Source organism: Tympanuchus pallidicinctus, unplaced genomic scaffold (assembly GCF_026119805.1).
Source record: "Tympanuchus pallidicinctus isolate F22 unplaced genomic scaffold, pur_lepc_1.0 scaffold1, whole genome shotgun sequence".
NCBI classification, from domain to species: Eukaryota; Metazoa; Chordata; class Aves; order Galliformes; family Phasianidae; genus Tympanuchus; species Tympanuchus pallidicinctus.
Window position 1 is genome coordinate 3650448 of NW_026294618.1, and position 16607 is coordinate 3667054.

Below are 16607 nucleotides of genomic sequence, written 5' to 3' on the forward strand. Positions count from 1 at the left end.
CACCATCAACCGGGCACCAGGATTCATTGCCATGAAAAAAAAGGGGGGAAAAAAAGGGGGGGGGAGGGAAGAATAAAATAATGAAATCGAAGCATGGGATGATTGCACAGCCAGGCAAAACCCAACCTTTCCACGCACCCAAATGGTGCCCACCTCGCAGAGGGGACGAGGCGGGGGTACAGGGCAACCAGCACCCCAATCTGTTTTGGAATGATGCTGTTCCTTTGGGACAGTCAAAGGAATTTCTCCAAGCTGCTGCCCCAACGTCTGGCAGAGGCCACTGGATCTAAAGGTTTAGTGGGAGAATGTGGGGCAGCTCAATGGAGGGGGTCCTACTGGGGTCTGGGGATCTCCGCTCCCTGAGAACGGTGCTCATACCCTGAATGTTCCCTAACACCCACACCCTGGGTTTATAGAGCCCAGAACCCTGGGTTTGTGATGCATTTTGGGGGGAGGGGGGGCTCCGAGGTACCCCTAAATGTTGGGCTCTGAGCAGGGAGAAGCGAGAGCTGGGTGATGGCAAAGGATCTGGGGGCTCAGAAAGAGGGAATTAGAAATCTCCATCCGAAAGAGATTTCTTCTCTTTAGGTTCAGGGAGGAAAGAGGGGAGGGGGGGGAAGCGATTTATGGGAATTGTATCCCAGCTTTAGAACAGCTCCCAAGGGCTCCCCCAGTCCCATTGAACCCAAAATGGGGACTCCAGAGCAGCTGGAAATGTGGCTGGGAGAGATTGGGGCAGGCAGACCAGGAGCAAAGTTATAAGCACCTATGAAATAATAGACCTAACAGCCACAGGCAGAAGGGCAGCGCGGGCAAATTGAAGCAACAGCAGCGCTCTGTGCAGTGAAATATGTACACTTTGGGGTCGGTTTTTTATTTTTATTTTTATTTTTTGTTTTTATTTTGCACGTGGGGGAATTAATTGGAACGTTTCCATTGAGGTTATATATGCCTAAATACAAACGATGCGTGCAGATGGGGCTTAAAACCTGTTGGACACTTGCAGGAACGCGTGTGGTGTGTAAACACGTCGATGCACTCCTGCCTAAATATACAGCGTGATTTCTGTGTGCCTGTGGGTAAACGCGTGTGTGGGGGGGAGCTGTCGGTGTGCCGAGAAAGGAGACAGAATTGAATGCATCGATGTGTCCTTTTCGTTTTTTTTTCTCCCCAAAGCAGCCTCCTGCCCAACTGCGCCTGGTTTGGATTCCCGTCTACCTCTCTCCTCCATGCAAGATCTCCCGGATTTCCCCTACCAGAGAAGCCCCGTGTTGAATTTCTAGCGCACATCACCTCTTTCTTTTCTTTTATTTAAAAAAAAAAAAAGAGGGAAGAATTTCGATGGAAAACGGTTCCAGCTCTGCTAGCAGCACCGCCAGGAGCAGAGATCTCAAGGAGCGCCTTTGCTTTGCCTTTCCAAATGACGACAAAACAGAGGCACAAAAAGCAGAACCCGGCCCCACGTCCCTGTGCGGGCAAAGCCCCGCAGCGCCGAGCATCGAAAACGCTGCGGGGGCAAAGGAGCGGACGGGAGGGGAGTTGGGGGAAGCTGAGCTCTTGTCGCACCCCGCAAACATTTATATATCTTAATCGTTGTAATTAAAAACGAAAGCAGGAGTCGGGGATGCGGCGGAGCGCGGGGAAAATCCATCTATCGATGAACGATAAACGAAGAAGTAAAATCTCGAAGTGAATCGATGTGATTTCGGGGAGCGACCTCCCGAAAAGAAATCACGGCTCTGCAAACGAAACGGGGTCGGACGGCGCTCCGGGCAACGAACCGCGTCCTTCCCACGCTGCTCCTCACCCGGGGGGCGGTCAGCGGCCGCTGCGGGGCCGTTTTCTCCCGCATGGGAACGGTGGATAACGAACAGCGAAAGAGATCGGGGCTGGGGACGGAGGGAGAAATCATTTCCGAGTTGCTCCGCGGGTCCGAGCTGAGAACTGTTTCAAAATCGCGCACGCAAACACACAAATAAAATGTTTAGGGAGGCAAACGAAGCAGGAGGGAAATGTTTCAGCGTGGGGCAGGGGATAATTGGGTGAACGCAGCCGGCGGATGAGCGGCTCAATGGATGGATGGGTAAATGTCCCAAACGCGCAGGGGTATTTTTAAAGGATTCTGGTTGTTATTTCGAGCCGGGAGGGATCTGTGTGCCCTGCGATGGCCGTCGGAGGGGTCTGCATAGAGCCGGCACAACCTGAGCCCGGCTGTAGGGACGAGTCCCGGATCGTGGCATATTATATATATGCACCCTCTGGTATCGATCTATAAATCTACGGATCGATGGGTTTGTGGATAGGTCTGTGGATCTATAGGTTTATGGAGCTGTAGGGTTATAGAGCTACAGGGTTACGGGTCTGTAGGTCTGTAGAGCTGTAGGGTTACGGGTCTGTATGTTCGTAGAGCTGTAGGTTTCTCGTTTATAGGGCCGGGGAGCGGCAGCTTGGGGCTTCGCACGGCGCTGGTGCGGAGCAGCAACTGCGATGTGGGGTGCGGGACGGGGGGTATCGAGGAAAAAGGGAGTGGGGGGGCAGGGGGGGAGGGCTGGCCTGGCTGCCACCGGGTTTAGGGCACGATCGGGCCGGGCGGGAGGAGCCCTGCGAGCACGGAGACGTCTCGGGGCGGCACCGCGGCTCCAGGAGCCGCCTCCCTCCGTCTTGTTGGGTATTTGGGACCGGAGGTTGGGAGCTGCCGATCCTCTGCCCGGCAGCTCTTTGTGTGCCCCCTCCCCAGCCTCCCTCCCCCCCCGCCCGTCCACTGGAGCAAAAGGAGAACCCAGCGAGCACCAAACCCCGCCGTCAAATTTAGGGCTGAATCCGCCTCTCCAAAAGCTGCGGGGGTTTGGAAGAAGGAAAAGCACCGCGCTCCCCCCGCGCCCCCCAGCAGTGCGTGTGCAGCGCAGCGTCAGAGCTGGAGGGAGCCCCGTTCGGCCCCCCGCTTTATCGCACCTCCCGTCGCACCTCTGGAGTCGCTTTCCTAAACAAACCTCACATCTGTTTACGGTCTTAAAATGTCCCGTCCCCCCCCCATCCCCTCCCCACCCCGCGCTACCCCCCCTTACAGGCCAGGTACTGCCGCTAGGGATGTCCAAAGAGTGCCATGGCTCGGCGGGCGTTTCTAATGTTGTTTTTACCCTTTTCGTCAGCCCCTAAATATTACATTATTCTTTTTTTTCCTTTTTTTTTGTTTTCTTTTTTTTTTTTTTTTCTTTTTTTCTTTTTTTTTTTTCCTCTATGGGAAATAAAACGCAAACGAGATGGAGCTGAGATTAAGGAGGACAGAAGAGGGGAGAGATGCTGAGCAGTGCTTTGAGGAACACCAGGACCCAGGCTAATGGAGAAATGGGGTACACGGGATGCTCCAACATGTGCCTGCATCAGTGCCTGCCATCTGAGCTATCTGTATTTCCATACAGCCATATATTACACAGCCACCTACTTCTCTGCCTATTTACCCATTTATCCACGGAGCCATATAGATGTACATTGAACAGCCACCTACTCCTCTACCAATCTGGTCATATGGCCATATAGTCCTGTGGCCATATATTGGACAACACTCATCTGCTTGCCCATGTAGCCCTATAGACGTGTGCTATACAGCTACACCCATTTATTCAGGCAGACCTACAGTCCTATAGCCATATATATGCAATTTGCAGCCATCTAACCATCTACTCACCTACCCATGTAGCCACGTAGCCCTATGGATGTAAATTGTACAGCCATCTAGCCATCTGCCTATTTATTTGCCCATTTAGCCACGGAGTTCTACAGCCATACAGCTATATACTGCACACCACTCACCTTCCCAGTTGCTCCCTAAGCCATTCAGCCTTACAGCTACGTATTGTACAGCCACCTATTCTTTCACTCTCATCTATCCATACATTATACGTTGCACAGTCATCTAGACTTCTACCCGTTTACACATTTGCTCTTTTATCCCTCTCTCCTTCCACCCCTCTATTGCTCTGTCCTTTTATCCCTCTATCCATTTATCTGCCATCCCTCTACCCATGCACTGCATGGCCATCTAACCAGGTCTCTGTAACACTGCAGTTATCCCTATGTCTATTTGCCTCTTGATGCCTACTGCCCTAAACTCCCGTTTATTATCTCTATATACCTACCCATGTGTCTGTCCCTCTCCACTTGACCTGTCTCCCAGTGCACCCCTCCCAACACACCCCTACCCATCTCTGTACATCCGCCTTTGTGCTCCCCCTCCCTCTTCACACCCAACTGTGGCTCTCTTTCCCCATCGCAGACCTATAGGGCTGCCTGCACCCCACTCTTATGGGGCTGCCTTTACCCTGACCCACGCTGCGCTGTGCAGTGCTGGGGGGGCTGCGGTGATGCTGGGGCTGTCAGCTCCTATTGATGAGGTGTGGGCTGATGGCGGGGAGTGGCCGGGGGGGGGGCAGGAGGGGGTCGGCTCTGCTCCAGACTCCCCGGCGCTGGGGTCAGAGCCCCGACTGCCCCCGACGTCTCCACAGCTCCGGGCACGGGCTGGGAGCTGTGCTGATGTTCAGGGCATTGCCAAAGGCCAGAGCTACGTGGAGTGCTCTCATGTGAGTGATGGAGAAAGGAGGTGGTGTGGGGACGCAAGGTCTGGTGGATAGTGGTAGTGCAGAAGGTTTCTTTGTTGTTGGGATGGATAGGAAGACAAAAAAAAAAACAAACCCACAAAAAAAAAAAACACTGTACCCCAAAGGTTGACCAGTTTAAAGCTGGAAAACTTAGAAAAAAGAGTTATTAAAAAGCCGTTAAACCATCTGTTGTGGCACGGAGGGATGTGCTTTAGCATAGTGGGGAGGGCTGACGGTTGGACTGGCTGATTTCAGGCATCTTTTCCAACCTTAATGATTCTGTGGTTCTACAATTCTATATATATTTTTTAATAAGGCTTGGGATTCCTGTGCAATCTGAGGGTGACAGTATCTATTTTTGGGCATCTTCTCCTCTTGACCCAAATCCGTTCCCCAAGTGCAGAGCACGGAGGTGAGGCTCAGCCTTGGGTTTGCAAGGAGAAGGGGGACCCCAATTCACACAGCCCTGGGGGATCCAAAAGCCTCTGTTCCTGCACTAAGAGGCACCCACAGCTCCACACATGGGGATCCTTTGGTGTTGGGCTGTTTGGGATCACAGCCTGCATAAGCAGAACCGGTGTGCCCTAAAAAAATCACTCCTTCGTCTCCAAGCCTTTGGATTAGGTCAAACCTCCATGCCACCTGCACCTCTGTTTCTGAGCTGAGGTGACATCACGAGCGTTTCATCCCTTTAAAAACACATCCCCAGCTCTCCAGAAACATGCCACAGAAACCTGCCCAGAGCAGCCCCCAGAGCTGCTGCTCCCCAGCCAAGCAAACCTTGCAGACTTCCCCAGATTAGCTCATCTCAGCAGGAATTCAGACTATGCTGCCGAGATTCCTATGCCTGTACAAAGAAAGCTCCCAACTTCCATTGGAGAAGAGCCTGCTTGCTTTCTGCTTCCCCACTATGGGATTTACACTGCACAGCAAATTATAGATTGATAGAACCACAGAATGGCCTGGGTTGCAAAGGCCCACAGTGCTCATCCAGTTCCAACCCCCTGCTGTGTGCAGGTCACCAACCAGCAGCCCAGGCTGCCCAGAGCCACATCCAGCCTGGCCTCGAATGCCTGCAGGGATGGGGCATCCACAGCCCCCTTGGGCATCACTGAGGTTAATACTGTTGGTGCATACAAGCACACAGCTTGCAGAGCCAACAAATGGCCTTATGCCATGCTGGGAACACTGAACAGGTTGAGAAACCGTGGGTGAAGGTGGTGTTCCATCAGCTGGGTCCACATCATGGGGAAAAAGAATGAGAAAATAGTGTAATTGGAAAAGGTAGCGTAGCCTGAGAGGTCACTTTATCATCAAATGATATTGTTATCATTAGGCAAGACTCCAGTGCAGCACAACATGGAGGCAATACTCAGGTATGCTGGAAAATTTGTGCAATTCAGCCCTCATTTTGTTCAGCTCTCATTTTGCCCCTCACTGCGAGAAGACATTGAGGCCCTGGAACATGTACAGAGAAGGGCAGTGAATCTGTGAAGTGTCTGGAGCACAAATGTTATGATGAGCAGCTGAGAGGGCTGGAATGGGTCAGTCCAGAGCAAAGGATCTCAGGGGAGACCTCATTGATCCTACGGCTCCTGAAAGGAGGCAGTGGTGAGGTGGGGGTTGGCCTCTGCTCCCCAACAAAAAAAGAGAGAGAACAAGAGGTGACGGCCTCACAGTGCACCAGGGGAGGTTGAGGTTGGGTGTTAGGAAACATTTCTTCTCTGGAAGAATAGTGATGCAGTGGCACAGCTGCCCTGGGAGGTGGTGGGGTCACCGTCCCTGGAGGTGTTCCACAACTGTGGAGATGTGCCATTGAAGGACACCGTGGGCACGGTGGGGTGGGCTGGGGTTGGACTGGATGGTCTTAGTGGTCTTTTCCAACCTGAATGATTCTGTGCTTGAGGACATTTGCAGCTCTGATTCTTTGTGCATCCCTTCTACCATCACACAAAGCCAAAGGAAAGTTGGTTGAGGGATGGGAGGCAATCCTGGCCATTGCCCAAATTTTCTCATTTTGCAATAGAAGTGAAAAAATAATGGAAAGAGGAAAGGGGGATCCTGGGATTGTGTTGTCCTGCTGCAGCTTGGTACTGGGGTACCGATGTCTGGGTGGGTGCTGTGAAGGTGCTGGGGTCCAACATAGATTAACAGAGTTGAGTAGGAAGGAACCCTTCAAGGCCATCTGTCCCACTGCCTGCACTGAGCAGGGACACCCACAGCTCCATCAGTGCTCATCCAGCCTGACCTTGGCTGTCTGCAGGGATGGGGCACTCACCTCTCTCTGTGCAACCTGTGCCAGTGCATCACCACCCTTATTGCAAACAACTTCTTCCTTATATCCAATCTAAATCTAAATCTCCTCTCTTACAGTTTGAAACCATTTCTCCTTGTCCTGCCACAACAGACCCTGCTGAGGAGCCTATCCTCCTCATCTGTTGGCCTTGAGGAAAGTGGGGCCTCTGCCTGATGGACGTTATGAGCTGTGTCCTGCACCTGCTTGTGTCTCATAGCCATCCTGAGATCCATTTGGCTTAGTTTTCTTGCTAGGAGTGTAAAAATAGCAGTGCAGGAAGAGCAGGTGTGCAGGGAGAGGGTGCAGCTTTTTTCAGAGCAGCTGATGTCTTTGGGAAAAGCCACATCTGCCCTTCCTCATTTTTAGGGTGAGCAGAGAGGCCGAGATGTCCCCATGACATTGGCCTCCTCCTTCACAGTGAGGGGAATGTTGTGCCTCAGCACTGAGTGCTGGCAGCATTTAAAAATGTATTTACTGCATTAAACCTCACCACAACACTGTGGTAGATCCCATTATCTGGGAAGACAAAGGGAGGGATGATTAAAGGCTTGTGGCATTCTATTGCATTTTGATAGAAAGAAAAGAGAAGTGTATTTGCAGGAGAGCTCTGTTCTTTAGATCTGGCCTGGTTTGGAACCTGGAGCATCAACGAGCTTTAACTTTTACTTTCTTTCTTTCTTCTGCACTCTATTCTCATTCTGTCTGATGAATCCTGATCCCCTTTAGATCTCTGCCCATGCTTATCTCCACTCTGTTGACTGGAAGAGGGTTGCAAATAAAGCAAAGTGAATGATCACATCTTCAAAAGAACTCAGGGCTCTGGAGGGGAAGGTTTCTTCAGCCAAAGGGGCACTATAAGAAAGAAGGAGACAGACTCCTCAGCAGAGTCTGTTGCAATGGAACAGCAGGGAATGGCTTCAAACTAAAGGAGAGAAGATTTAGACTGGATATAAGGAAGAAGCTGTTTGCAATAAGGGTGTTGAGGCACTGGCACAGGTTGCACAGGGAGTTGCAGTGGTTGCCCCATCCCTGCAGACAGCCAAGGTCAGGCTGGATGAGCACTGATGGAGCTGTGTGTCCCTGCTCAGTGCAGGCAGTGGGACAGATGGCCTTCAAAGGTCCCTTGCAACCCAAACCATTCTATGATTCTAATGATACCCTGACTTGGCAAAGCTTTTCCATTGCTGTTGAAGGGGAAGGATGTCCTAAGTCTTGGGAAATCCTTGCTCAGTTCTCAATAGCTCTGAGACCTTGGAAAGGCCACCACACCTCTCTGGGGACCTTTATTTCAGCCCAGCAACTGAAATAAAGGTAATAAAACCCCCCAGGGGTGCTCATGGTGACTCTTTAATGGCTGTGCTGAGCTCTCCACGTAGCTGGGCTCTGGGATGCTCATCCCAGCTTGCAGGCATGTCAAGGAGAGATTTGTTCCTGCAAACAGAGATTAAACCATTCATCAAGACATGCCCAGGTATCCTAAATGGACATACAGATAGGTCTATCAGTAGCTGGAGCTTGCTGCTCTCCCTGCTAAAGGTGGATCACAGTGGTGATAAGATGCTAATATTGACCAAGGGCGTTACCAGGCTTGGGAACAATGCGAGGACATGAGCAAATGCTGGGCAGCGGCATCACAAGGAAGGCTTGGAAGCCACCAGCATGATGCTATCAGACCCCAGGAGCTTTTTTCCATACTCAGTGATGTCAGGAGAGGATTGTTGGCTGCAGCAGCCACAGGTAATGACAGACAGAGGGAACAACGTGATGGTGTTCGGGTGCAGAGCTGGAGATGTCTTAGCTGTCACCAAGCGTGCTGCAGCCATTACATCACCAGTTCTCAACCTAACTTTGGGCTAATTTGGGCTGAGGAAAGTTGCTGGGGAAACACGCTCAGTGTCACCTCTGTGCCTGCAACTTCATTTATGAAAACAAAACTCCGTGAGCGTGCTGGATATACTTCATCCAAATAGCATTTTATTCACTGTGGAGTTTGAGCCAGGCTTGGCAGAGGGGTGGAGATCTGTGGGGTAGAGGTAAGAGTGGGTATTTTGTGCTTGTGAAGTGCCAGCTCCTGCACCTGAGAGAAACCCAACTCCCCTTGCTTGCAAAATGGGAGGGCACTCAGGAGCTGTTCTCCATGGCCAACAATGTCCATGGGCCAACATTTCCATGGGCAACAAACGTGCCATCCAAAACTGGGACCAGCAGCCCAGCCTTCACCTGGCTTAGCACAAACTTGCCTGGAAGTAACTTATTTTGCTGTCACCCAGGAAACCTTTCTATTGAAAGCAAGATGGATGATGATGATGATGGTGACAATCATAGAATTGCTCAAGTTGGAAAAGACCTTAAAGATCATGAAGTCCAACAATGATGACGATGATGAAAAATATTGCTATTTATCTCCCTGACAGGTCATGTCATCAGCTCTTGCAGAGGAAATCATAAAATCATAGAATGGTCTGGTTAGAAAAGGCCTTTAAGATCATCCAGTTCCAACCCCCTGCTATAGGCAGGGATGCCTCCTCTAGACCAGGCTGCTCACAGCCTCATCTAACCTGGCCTAAGATCTGATGGAGAAGGAATTAGTTAAAGCCAGAAATTATCAACAAGGTACATTTTACTGCAGAATTATTTGTTGCATGCACACACATCTCATCCTGCACTATTTATGCCCTGCACTTTTTTGATTGCTGCTTATTTCCAAGGAATGGAGAGACTGTAGGAGAGGCCAAAGGTGAAGCAGATATTCTGGTCTGTGCAAAATAATACTTTATTTTCCCTACAAAGAAAAGTATTCTAGCTTTTCTAAGAAGAGAAATCTGCTCTTGGACGGGGATGAGACAACCAATTCACACCCATTTCCACTGGATCTGTAACAAAATGAGATCTCAGGGCTCAGAGCCTCAGCCTCTGTGAAGTTCGCACTTTTAAGTGTTTCTGTCAGAGCAAAACGAACATCCAGAGACTTGGCAGTAATTGGATCACGGAGTGCAAGCTCCTGTGATTAGATCAGGAGTATTCTGTCAGGATGGCAGTAAATCAAAAGAAATAATCAGACAGCTAGGAAAGGGAGCAGTTCTTCATTTAAACTTTGTTAATTTCCTGTCCGCGTGGCTGAGCCCACAAATTGCACACTTAAAGGTGCAATGAATTACTTCTAGTGAGCACGGGCTGCTGCTGCAGTATGAAAATACTCCATAATCCACCCCAAGTGAAGAAGCAAAGTTTGTGCTCCAATTTTCTCCGATATGCCTTGTCTAAAGAAAATACTTGGCTACGTGCTGCATTTTCTGGTTGGGTTGGCAGGTTGCTGCTCCACTTTCCAGGGCTCCTGGGTCAGCTGAGGGTTCCCCACTGCTGGATCAAGCAGTGCCACCCCAAGGCGAGAAGCCCAGAGAAGGTGAGAAAGAGATGGTGGTCTTAATGATGCCCACATGGACAGCCCATGTGAGGAGCTAGGTGGAGATGTGGTCGGATTATCTTTTCACCGGCTGATCTGAGGTTGCTCAGAAATGTTTGAGAGGTCTCCAGCTTGTGTTCTGCTGGCTGGAAGGCTTTCAGCTTAATGATTGGGAGTTTTCTCACAGAACCATAGAATGGTTTGAGTTGTTAGGGACCCTTCAAGGCCATCCGTCCCACTCCCTGCACTGAGCAGGGACACTCACAGCTCCATCAGTGCTCACAGCCCATCCAGCCTGACCTTGGCTGTCTGCAGGGATGGGGCACCACCGCCTCCCTGTGCAACATGTTCCAAAACCTATTTTGTCTACCAATAAAGACACACACTTCCTTCATGAAAAGGATTTTACTAGCCAGTACCAGGCATCCACAGCCGTGCCTGGCTGAAGCTGAGGTCAATTCTTGCCACCAATCATTTCTCTTGTGCCATTGTTCAGGGCACAGGTATGATGTGATCCAACGTAACTTTGATTTTATTTTATTTGTTTCCTGATTCATGCACTGTGGCAGGTAGATGCAGGGACCTTGAGCCTGTCCCAAGTGCCCTAAAGCTGTCCTTGCTGTAGCCCAGGTTTACGTGGATGTTAGAAAGACTGGGCATCTCAACCTGTTGGACCAAGAGAGACCAGCAGTGTCAGGAGTGGAGTTGTGCCACTGTCGTTTCATCAGCAGGATACTGTGGTTTATTGAGGAAAGGTGTGCCTTCTTTTTTAATACTGAAAATCTCCTAAACTCTGTTTTGAAAGCAAAAAGCAAGGGAGTTGCTGCCAGTAGAATGTTCATTCATCTTAAAAGAGGAGATGGACATTCCAGCCAAATTAAATAATAAAAGGGGTGATAAAACCCACCTGCTTTTCAACTCCAGGCTTCTGTTTCTTTTTAAATCAGATCAGTGTGCAAGAGGTTTCATACTGAGATTTTACATGTATCAGCTTCAAATGGGAAGAGGCACGCCATTCAATCGCCATCATTTTATGAGATTGTACACAACTTTTTTTGTCTGGATCTCAAAGGAAGCAAATTTCACCCCTGTTTTACAGGTGAGAAAACCAAAGGGAGTGACCTTTCCAAGCAAGGGAGAAGGTTGGGAAGACAGAGAGGACTGCATGCCTCTTCATTGCTCACTTCTCTGTAGACAGAACTCCATGGCAACTTAACTGCGCCTTCCAAAGTCAGCCAAGGCCCACAGGTATGTTGTCCTGATCATTTCTGGGAAAACCATGGAAATAACAGTGATTCCTGATATCTGGTGTTGAGCTTCCACAATGCTTTTGAAAAGAGGCTGCTGCAGTTCCCAGCTGTTCATGGAGCAGGGCCCTTCTTGGAAGAATGGCTGGGATAATCAAGGAGGGAGGGAAATTGGACAAAGGCATGTTAAGAACTGGGCTGGAATGCTGATTAAAATAAAAAAATAAAGTAGAAGGAGTAAAGTGTGTTAGTTAAGGGTTACCTTAATTAGGCATATGCGTTGTTCCTATTGCTCCCTCTGTGGTATGAAGAGCATCAGTTTGAGGTAGGAGCCTTGGTTGTGTTTGATGCTGGACAAATATACCTGCTCCAACCCAGATGGAAACTTCTAGAGGAGAAATAGAGGATTTGCTGGAGAAGAGGAACGGGGAACAAACCAGATGCCCAGATATAAGCACTGTGTCAGTGGGGGAGTAACAGTGACAGATGGGGTTTCTGGGCTCCTTCTGGTTGCACCAGTTTGTCCCAGGAGCCAGAAACGAGGAGAGACTGAATAATGAGTTGTATAGGTGGTTTTGTTTTTATTGCTTCTCTTTTAACAGACACCTTTGGGGAACTAGCACACTTGAATTGGCCAGGTTCTTTAATGGAAAAGGTGGACTCTCCTCCCTGGAGGTCAGAGTGCAACCCCTTCCCTAGGGTCTGCAAGAGATTTTGGGTGTCCCATCTCCCCTGAATCAAGATTTCCAGCAAAGCAACCTATTTTGTGACTTTCCCTTTGCTCTTCCCCTTCTGTAGTCAGATTGAGAGTGACAGGCTGTTTTTTAACAGCTCTTCCTGGCATCTGATGGAAGCCCAGGGGAGCAGTGGGAAGGCGAGCTATAAAATGGTGTGCCCTGGCTGTCTCTCAGCTCCCAGCCTTTCCATTGGAGTTAGATAACAGGAACAACAGATAAGAGGAAAAGTGGCTCTTTAATTCAGCCAGAATTCACTTAGTGTGGAGGAAAAAGTCTACTGAGCGCATTAGACTAAGCCAGGAAATATCCTCTTAAATTTCAGCTCTCCTGTGCTAAAAGTGTACTTAGCATTTTATTTTATTTATTTTTTCTTTTAATATGCACATCTATAGACCTGTCTTTCTCTACACCACTACAGAATGTCTTCCAACCGCACGTTGGCCAAGGAATTCTTCTAAACTCATCAAAGCAAGTCAACACGGTACTGCCTTTTCAGTATGTTGGGCTATTTTAAGGCCTTTCCCAACATCAAATATTCCCAACTTCTCAGGACCCCTGAGCTAAAAGAGCCACGACCTCCACGATCCAGGAGGTGCCCACCCAACCAGCAGCTAAGCTAAACTAAGCGTGTCCAAATGGATGTATCAAGTGGTCCATGACCTCTGGTTGATGGGTTGATGGGTTGATGGTTGGACTAGATGATCTCAGTGGTCTTTTCCAATCTGAACAATTCTATGATTCTTCTGCATCCTGAACCCCAGCGCCTGGATGAATAGTGTGCACACCTTTGCCACTACAGGAGCACGTTGCAGAATGAAATGAACAATTATGGGCTGATGCCAAACTCAGGATAGAAGCAGAAGAGATCGTCTTGCTGCTATTGGTCTACTTCTGCACTGCTTCTTCACATTCCCAAGTTCAGCTCTCCTAAAGGTGTCTCTGAAAGATACAGAGAGACAGCAAACACTAGGCAGCCTCTAGGGAATTTCGTACCCCAAGTGAGCATTTTGGTTGATGATTTGCATCTCATTTCTGCAATTCTGTGGCCCTCAGAACCTGGAGGTGGGAGATTCAGGCTGTTCCCAGTCTTCCCTTCTTTATTTGTTTCCAGCCATGCTTGTTTACGGAGGACCAGGTGCTTTTATTTTGTTAGAAGAAAGCTGTTTCTCCTGGGAAATCTGCATGTGGGTAATGGTGTGAGCCAAGGCAAGAGCTATGGTTTATGTTCTGAGATGTCCTACCTCGTGGCCTTCATCCACTCCTCCACTGGGCTCCTTTTGGGGTCAGCTTTTATGTCGCAAACTGACCAGGCTTTGCACAGTCATATTGTTGCTTTACTAAAAGCATGAAGTGCTGCTCACTGAGATGAACAAAGCCCAGGGAGGTGGTGGGGTCACCGTCCCTGGAGGTATTCAAGAGCTGTGGGGATGTGGCAGTGAGGTACGTGGTCATTGGGCATGGTGCAGTGGGCTGGGGTTGGACTCAGTGATCTTTGTGTTCTTTTCCAGCCTTTATGGTTCTGTGATTCTATGATCAGCAATAGAAGGAAGCGGCTGCACCTCTCTGTGAGGCCCTGAGGACCCCAGCAGTCAGTGGCCAAGGGGCTGGGGTGTAACTGAGGATTATTCTCTATTGCTTTCCCATCACAGTTTGAAAGCACATCGACTCTTAGCATCCGCAGCGTCTTGCGGCCACTGCTATTACATGGAAAAGATGCTTTCAGGCAGCTTGTTGCAGCACCTGGGGCCAAGGCAAAGCCAAGAGACATTCTCTCTGCGCCTAGCAAGGAAAGGTAAAGACAAGCAAGGCCTGTGAGCTGATGCTGAGATAGCAGCTCGGTATCTAAACAGGTAACACCCAATTACAACAGCACTGTGTTGACTTACACTTTCCCTTATCAGAAGAATCAGGTATTCATGTAAATCACAAAAGAGTTTGATGGATGCCAGTTCGCAGTGAGCCCCAAACCAAGGAACAAGAGCCTAGTTAAACAAAATGTATGTTCTTCTTATCTTTAAGCTGTGACTATTGCTATGAAATAAATAAAAAAAAAAACTATAAAAGAAAGTGCCTTATCACAAGGGTTATAATTCTTTAATGTTCCCCAGAGGCTGTGTCTGTGCTGGAATCAGACCCTTGGGACCACTTTCCAAACCCCACTCAAGTAATTTTCTTGCAGACAGATGATCTTTCCTTATCACACATTGTCTTGGCAATAAAAAAGTCTCTTTCTTGAGATGCATGTTTAGACTGAGCTTGGTGGAAGGGAAAAAAAAAAAAAGGAAAGGAAAAGAAGGGGCAGCTGAACTGGTCTTAATTCTGATACTTGCCTGAAAGTAAACAGTGAGCTCCTGGGGCAATCTTCATTAGATCCTTCTGGGCCTGGAAGTGTGGCATGGAAAGCAGATGTGGCAAGAAGCCTTCAGACAGCCATGCTGGAGCCCAGCACTGAGCTGGTCGGAACGCCGCGACTAATCAGAGCCTCTTATCACATTTACTGGGAGATGGGTGATGCCCATAAAACCAAGTCAGGCTGAGTGCACTTAGCAGAGCCCAAAAGCTAATTGTTAATAGATGCCTGCAGCACAGAGCTGGGGATGGCCAGGTGGCCCCTCTGCTCCTGCCTTGGTCCCACATTTGGGTTATATCCCTTGGGACACTGCCGATCCCAAGACGTGCCAGGAAGGATGCACAGGACACATCCCATCTGATTGGTACTCACCCAGGTTATGGGGTGTACAGGTGTCCTGGTTGAGGTCAAGACCTTACTGACATAGCAGCAGTCCAGCCGCCCCGCTGACTCCCAAGGGCAGCAATAAAATCAAGCCGGAGCTTTGCGCTAGGGGCATGCTGAACCTTGGATTTCCCAAGCATGGAAAACAGCAGTGTGTAATTTACAATGGTGATGGATTGCATTCATACTTCCTTCCTCCAAACTGAAAATAGAAGCTGTGAAAAAAGATGAGAACAAGGTGAACTTGTAGTGATTTTCCCTGTTACAATCCATCCACCTCTAGAAAACAGCACACAAAAGGTATCCAGAACGAAAATTGATATCATTGTGTTTAAATCCTCATCTTCAACAATTTTTCCCCTACAAATGTCAGTGTACCCAAAACCTTGCCTGCTTCATGCATCCCTACCCAGTGGCTTCATACTGCAACACTCACCTTCTGCAGGGCCCAACTCTGTCCCAGCAACCTCACAGCTTAACAAGCTTTTTAATTTCTGGCTAATTTAAGCTATCTACTTGGATCGATCAATACAGAGAGCCTTACAAACCAACACCAAAGCTGCAAGACCCAAATGCAGGCGTCAGGTAAAGTTTGCCAGCTGCAGCTTGCAGCAAACTTCTCCCACATCCCTGCAGACAACATTCCATCATCTGCTCATAGGGAACCTCCCACCCCCAATGTCCAGCAGCTTAAAAGACCCTTTGCAGAGCCTGTGTGAAGGCAAGCATGCAAAGAGCCCCAGGGTTCAGCTGCACCCCTCCTTGATTCCTGTCCACCAGAGGCACCAGGTGAGAAAGGCTTTCCTGATCCTCCTGGCGTTCACCACAGAGGGACAGAGAGCAGAGTTCTCCATTTCTCCAAGCAACTGCCAGTGTCTGACGGTAAGGGCAGTGATTTTGAGAGGCAATCACACTGTGTTGTTGATAGGTGCCTTCTCCTTGCCTCGTCAAAGCTGCAGTGTCTGAACCCTTGTGATGCCCTGATATCACGGGGCATGCAACAAGCAAGAAGAGACTTTGCAGTCACTCTTGGAGACAAATACACCAGAGAAGGAGGCCAGCAAGTTTTGCAGATTTGTTTCCCATCACTCTCTCCTCTTTCACTTCATTACAAGGTCCAAAATCTGGTACCCACATGCAGAGAGAGCTCGAGGCCATCCATCTTCAGAAAGGAGGCCAGGAAAGAGGCTCATGGAGATGGTAAACGGGCTGTGAGCGCACGGCCATGAAAGGGGCACGTCTGCAGGTGTGCAAATACAGCTTGTCCCTGGCATCTGCTGGGAACGCAGGGAGCCGAAGCCTTTATCTCTTGACCTCTCACTCCCCTGCCCCACAGATCCCAATGCTACGGCTCCAAGTGCATCCCAGCACCTGGTCCCACCCCATAGCCCGAGCATTTGCAGGGAGGAACGCCGCATTCCCACTTGGGATGCCTAGCATGGGGTGCTGCTTCTGAAAACCCTACGCTGTGCATCTGTCTGAACCCACCTCAGGGTCTTGTGGCAGCACAGCCGCGTCGCTCAGCCTCACATCTGCCCAACAACGGGCAGCTTGAAGCTACCGCTCACAGGGGCTAAGCTGCCTTTATGGCAGGT

At 49.4% G+C, this 16607-nt stretch overlaps 1 protein-coding gene across 1 annotated transcript in view; it reads left to right on the forward strand.

Moving 5' to 3' along the window:
* The window catches only part of XKR6 (XK related 6), a 433654-nt gene that overhangs the window by 40264 nt on the left and 376783 nt on the right, over positions 1–16607 (forward strand). The gene's annotated exons all lie outside the window — the stretch shown is intronic.